Below are 6,528 nucleotides of genomic sequence, written 5' to 3' on the forward strand. Positions count from 1 at the left end.
GTACCGGTCACAACCGCATGGCCCTTTCAACAATGGGGCATAGACATGGTAGGTCCTTTCCCGGAAGCACCAGGGGCGGTCAAATTCATAATAGTCGCAGTCGACTATTTCACCAAGTGGGTAGAGGCGAAAGCACTTGCATCAACCACATCAACAGTCGTCAAGCGATTCATATGGGAACAAATAATATGCCGTTTTGGCCTACCTCTCAGAATCATCACCGATAACGGAACTAACTTCGCAGCAGACGACCTCGAACGATGGTTCAAAGAACTACACATCGAACACACCTTCTCTTCGATCGCGCACCCGCAAGGGAATGGTCAAGTAGAGGCAGTCAACAAAAGTATCGTCGATGGTATCAAAGCAAGGCTAGGCGAGAAAAGAAGAGGCTGGGTAGATGAACTGCCCAGCATATTGTGGGCCCATAGGACAATGCCAAAGACAAGCAACGGTGAGACACCGTTCAGCTTAGTCTATGGGTCTGAAGCAGTCATACCAGCAGAAATCGGGCTACCGTCTCCACGAATGCTCTCCATGAATTTAATCAACAACGAAGAAGAAAGGAGGATCGATCTGGACCTCCTAGAAGAACGGAGAGAAATGGCAGCAATCAATGAGGCCAAGTACAAAACGAAGCTGGAAAAATATTACAACTCCAGAGTCCGAGTCTGCACTTTCAATCCGGGAGATTACGTCCTAAGAGACAATGAAGCTTCCAACGCAGAAAAGCCCGGAAAACTGGCTCCCAAATGGGAAGGCCCATATGTCATCGATGCAGTACTCGGCAAGGGAGCTTACAAACTGCGCACCATCAACGACAAGGAGGTTCCGCGAACCTGGAACGCTCAGCAACTTAGAAAGTGCTACATGTAAAACAACTATGTAATCGCAAAGGCCGAATCGCCAACACATTTACTATAATACAAGAAGTGTTTGGCTACTTTTATTTCTTGCAAATTTCTTGTCACAACTGCATTTATTACTTTGGGCGTACACGAAAACATCAATGGCTCGACCATAGGAAACGTTGTAGACCTCCAAGGCTCGTCACAACCAAGTGCACAGCCGGGTCAGAAACACAACCAAAGCCTACAAAATGCCAAAACAAAACTTCGTGCCCACATACACACGAAAATATCGATAGCAACGTAATTAAACATTGTAATGCTCCCAAAGCTGAACACAGCTGAGCCCACACAATAACCTGCAACTCGATCACTTCGTAGTCACGAACCTACTCGCGCGCAAATACGACAGAATGCACATTGTAGTTAACACAATATACCTGTCAGCGCCATCATTCATTCGCGGCACCTAATCAAAGTAATTGAACATGCACATATTATGACGATAACAAAATTCGCATAACCAAGGCTATATAAAAACAGACAAATGATATAACAAAAATCAGACGAGTAATCATTCATAAACACAGCAGGTAAGATAAAGCGAAATTGTTCAAACAGGTTATCAAAACTACAAGGCCGTCCCAGGCCATACGCGGCTCACAGGCCGGAATCTACCATTTAAGAATGGCTGGTACGAGCACCTCCTGCCGCACCCGCGTCGTCCCCAAGAGCTTTTTTAAGCAGAGCAACTCCATCTGGTTTCCGAGACAACTTCTGCGCAGCACGAACAACAGCAAAGTCAAGGGTCGCAAACTCCTTGCGCTTGGCAGCATATGTGCCATCACAATCTTCTTTATGCAACTCGAAATGGTAATCTTTCTCTTTGTTGATAACCGCAGCCTTGCCCTCAGCATAACCAAACTTTCGACCACTATTGTAACCCGCTCGACCCAACTCAAACATATATGTGGCAAGTTCAGTTGAGTTTAAAATACGGTCGGCAAGCTGCGTAAAACAAGGCAACTAAATAAAAGAAAAACCACAAAAATAAAAGAAGAAGAAAGAATGGGGCAAACACAGAGGAAATTACCAAGGGTACACCACGAGAAAGCAACCATGCACTATCAGCAGACGCCTCCTCGGCAAGGAGTTCAGAAGCTCGACACTCAGCAGTCTTCTCGTCAAGAAGGCGCTGTGCAGTTTCACATCCCGACACCTTCTTCTGCACAAGAACCTCCAACTTATCAATCCGGTCAACATATTCTTTCTCTCTCTTCTCGGCCACAACGCTTCTTCAGCAAGTTCTGATTTTCACCGGACAACCGAACCATCGCATCGCGCTGAGATTGCATCTCAGCATTGGTACGCTCACACGCGGCTTCCCAATCCTTTTGTTTTTGAACATTAACTTGTTTATGTTCCTCAAGTTTCTGTTCAGCATCGGACACCCTCCACTGCAACCCTTTCTTCTCTGCATTAAACTTCTCCCTCTCCTCAGCAAACAACCTCTTTGCATTCTCAAAATCGGCAGTTTCTTCTCCCATCAGCCGCCATTCACGAAGAATTTCCTGAGAAGTGGCAAAGTAATTAACTCCGGCACGCACATGGTCGTCCAACAAAGCAAACCGATTACGGTTCTTCTGGAACATCCTTTCAGCGGGAGGAAGAGACATAGAAAAGAATTCATGACAGTTGTTCACATCATTCATCCTAGAACCCTGTGTAAGGTTCCAGCGAGGGGCGTGTGGCAAGTCGTCACATGCAGGGTTTTGGGTCCCCCAAGACTCGGGAGAGATATTTACAAACTGCGCGCCACGAGCCGCACCAGAAGTAGCACCATCTCCACCAGAAGGGCGCTTAGTATATATGGTCTGGCGCGGGTTGGTCTCACTGGACTCCACCTCAATCTCGATGCCCTTACCCTTATCATCAACACCCTCACCGCCAGCACCTCCAGCATCACCACCACCTTCATCCACGTTCTCAGCAACCCCTTCACCTCCCTTCTTCTTCGCTTCAAGATCATCGCGGGGAGGGGTCAAGCCAACTGTCATCGACGGAGGGGAGGTAGGGGGCGTGATCTGAGAAATATCCACCATCCGAGGCTTCTTACCAGCCTTGACCGTTGTCACAAAACAACAATTAAAAACAACTCGAAGAATCACGAAAGAAGTATACAACTAAAAACCAATTACCAGCAGGAGGAGCAGACGCAGCATATATCTCCTCCAGAAGATTCCCGCGACCCCCACTAAAAACACCCAGATCATTCTCAGATTCGGAGGGCGCGGGAGGAGCCTCCTTACGAAGTTTCGCCTTCTTGGAAGCAAGAAAAGCAACGGATTGCTCATCAAGTTTCCGTTTATGATCCTCCAAGGCTTTTTTCCTCATATGCTCAGTTAAGGTAGCACTGTCATCCGGATTCGACTCTCGACCTCTCTCACCAACTCCTAGACCAGACAACGTGTCAGAGACAACCACATAGTCTAGACAAGGAAGAATAGAGGATCGCTTACGAGAAGAACCAGCAGCCTTGCTCTCCACCTTCTCCTCTTTCCTCTCAGACTTATCAGTCTTCGCCTTTTTCCTCGTTTCCAACTGTGCAGAAGGGTCAACAGACACCTCTGCATCATCACCAACGACCTCTTGAACAGGCTCGTCAACAGCAGCATGCGCAACACCTGCACGCGCGGAATGAGACGTTAGACCCTCAAGGGAATTACCAGAACTACTACTCGACAGGACAACAACTTCCTCTCGGGTAAGACCAACAAAATCATCCTCAGCATCTTCACCTAGGGCAACTGCAGCATATTTAGCAAAACTTTCGTTAGAGGGGTGCAAGAAACGACCACGAATTTGATCCAACCACGTTGGTTTTCCTTCTTCTTGAATCGCCTCAACCATGGCACCAGCAGCCTTTGGATCCAAAACATTTATCAAGCTATATCCAACTACAAATGACAAAGCTATAAGGGAACGCACAAATAAAAATATCAAGTTAATACAAAATCCTTTAAAAGGGTCACATACATTTGCCCTGATAACTATAAACAGGTACACCCTAAGGATTCTTGGGTACCCACAACATACTCATTCCCGCACCAACTAGAGCCATTTCCTCCAACTGAGCAATAGCAGTCGCTTTGTGTGTTATCTTCTTGTACCATTCTTGAGAAGCGTAATCCACCACTACATCCACCCTCGGAATCCCCTCACTCACCGACCGATAGTGCATATCTATAGGAATCACACCACGACGAATATAGAAAAATTTCTGTTTCCAGTCATGCAGGCTTTTTAGGGGAACAGAACAAACCGGAGATACACCTGACCGGGAAGTAAAAGAGTAGAAGCCACTCGTGTAAGTAACACTATAAAAAACGTTGTACATCTCGAACGTCGGCTCAACCCGGCAAGCTCTGCAAACATACTCAAAGTGAGTAATATGAGGGAGCCCGATCGCATTAATCTGAGAGATGTGCAGCCCATAGTTCCTCAAGACGGCGGCAGTGAACTTGGTAATAGGCAGCCTAAAGTTACCCTCCCGAAAGAAGGCAGCATATAGAGGCATGTAACCGGGAGGAGCGTCCATGGCGGTGGAACCAGCAGTAGGGTACTGAGCCCCCCACTCAGGGCGGAAACCCATACCTCGAACAAGGTTCTGAAACTCCTCTTCCTTCCATCCAATAACGGCTTGGTCAGGACCAGGAGGAACCCTCCCCTTGTGTTTCCTCTTCTTTTGGGATGGATTCGTACCAGACATGATATAGATAAAGAGAAATCGGAAGAAAGAACTCAAGCACAATATTCAAACAAAGGAAAACAAACGGAGAAGATAGAGGGAAGGCACACTTCAAATTCGAAAAAGTGAAGGGAAAGAAGTAACCGCCTCCTATTTATACCCATCGCATTTAATGCGATGGGTAGTGGACCGTTAGAATACAGGAAAAGCAAGCAATAAGGGAGTGACACGTCAGAAGAGAGAGAAGACGTCACCTCTTTTTTCGGGAACCATGGGTAACAGGGCCTGACGACGTGTCAGAAAGTAACTGAAAAGGTGCCTGTTCACCTCCGATAAGACAGGGACATCAGACAGTCACATCAAAACCCTCCCCAAGTCCACAAAACTTCCACCAGAAAAAAAACAAAGGGCCAAAACCCATGCGCCATGCGTCCATTTGGCTCACTTTTTACAAAGGCCAAAACCCATGCGCCATGCGTCCATTTGGCTCACTTTTTACAAAGGCCAAAACCCATGCGCCATGCGTCCATTTGGCTCACTTTTTACAAAGGCCAAAACCCATGCGCCATGCGTCCACTTGGCTCACTTTTTACAAAGGCCAAAACCCATGCGCCATGCGTCCATTTGGCTCACTTTTTACAAAGGGTCAAAAACCCATGCGCCATGCGTCCATTTGGCTCACTTTTTACAAAGGGTCAAAAACCCATGCGCCATGCGTCCATTTGGCTCACCTTTTATAAAAATCACCAAACCCCGCAAACCACAAAACCACCACTCTCATAAGTCCAGAATCCCTCCTAGACGATCAACTCAACTAGAAGGCACTCTGGACTGGGGGGGACTTGAAGAGGTATGGTCCCAATTCCCTGCCTACATAGCAGGGACCACACCACTTTTGAGCATACATGGCGACCACATCAGCAAAGCAATCCAGAAGCTTCTGGAAGATATGCAGGTGGCACCAAAGATGCTCTACCAGACAAAAAGGACAACACGTGTCACCACTCGCAGAACGCCACATAGGCCTGCGGCAAATCAGGGGACATAGCAGACAACACCGGTACAAGGTTTCTAGCATAGGCAAATGTAAGAACGCCACGTGTATCACAACACCTGTCGTGACAGAGCAGACCAAGAGGATATTCCCCTTGGTCGGACAGCTGGCACAGCTGCTCCTCCCTTCCTCACCCTCCGGCTATAAATAGGACCCTTCGTCATTCAGGTTCAGGATCTTTACTCTCCTCACTCACTATATACACACACTCCTTTATTCTCTCAGAACAGTACTTATTCTCTCGCCGGAGCCTGGTTAAGAGGGAAAACCCCCATCTCCCCCTCTTAACGAGACTAACGGCTTGCTGTTTTGCAGGATTCAAGCTATTGTTACGAGTCAAGAAAGAGGTTGAACCCACAAAAGAAATAACCCCACAGATTAACCCTGGTGTTAACCTGTGTTTCATCAGAACTATAGCTTGATGGAGCGATATTGGCAATCATTTTAGCTTAATGGGCTAAAAGGTTACTTTATAAACGGTTGGTGCACAACATGTGATCTCGTGTTGGTTCACCGAAAAGATTAAACATGAGATTGAATCAAACCTTATGAAACTTAACACTTTTAGTTCAAGAGTGTATCTTCTATGTTGCATGTTAATCAGTGGCGGAGCCACGGCAACGGTGTCGGCCGACACCATTTAAATTTGCGCTTTATATATATCGTATAATAGAAAAAATACAAGTGACACCATTGTTTTTTTACGAGCGACACCATTGCTTTTTTTTACGAGCGACACCATTACTTTTTTTAGAGTCACTTTTATTTTTTTCTAAACGTTTTACATAATAAACATATTTATAGTTTAAAAATTAAGACCAATTAGGTTTTTTTTATACGGCAAGCTTTAAATCATCAAAAGGCCCATAATTGTCTAA

The sequence above is a fragment of the Helianthus annuus genome, chromosome 11 (assembly GCF_002127325.2).
Source record: "Helianthus annuus cultivar XRQ/B chromosome 11, HanXRQr2.0-SUNRISE, whole genome shotgun sequence".
Classification (NCBI taxonomy): Eukaryota; Viridiplantae; Streptophyta; class Magnoliopsida; order Asterales; family Asteraceae; genus Helianthus; species Helianthus annuus.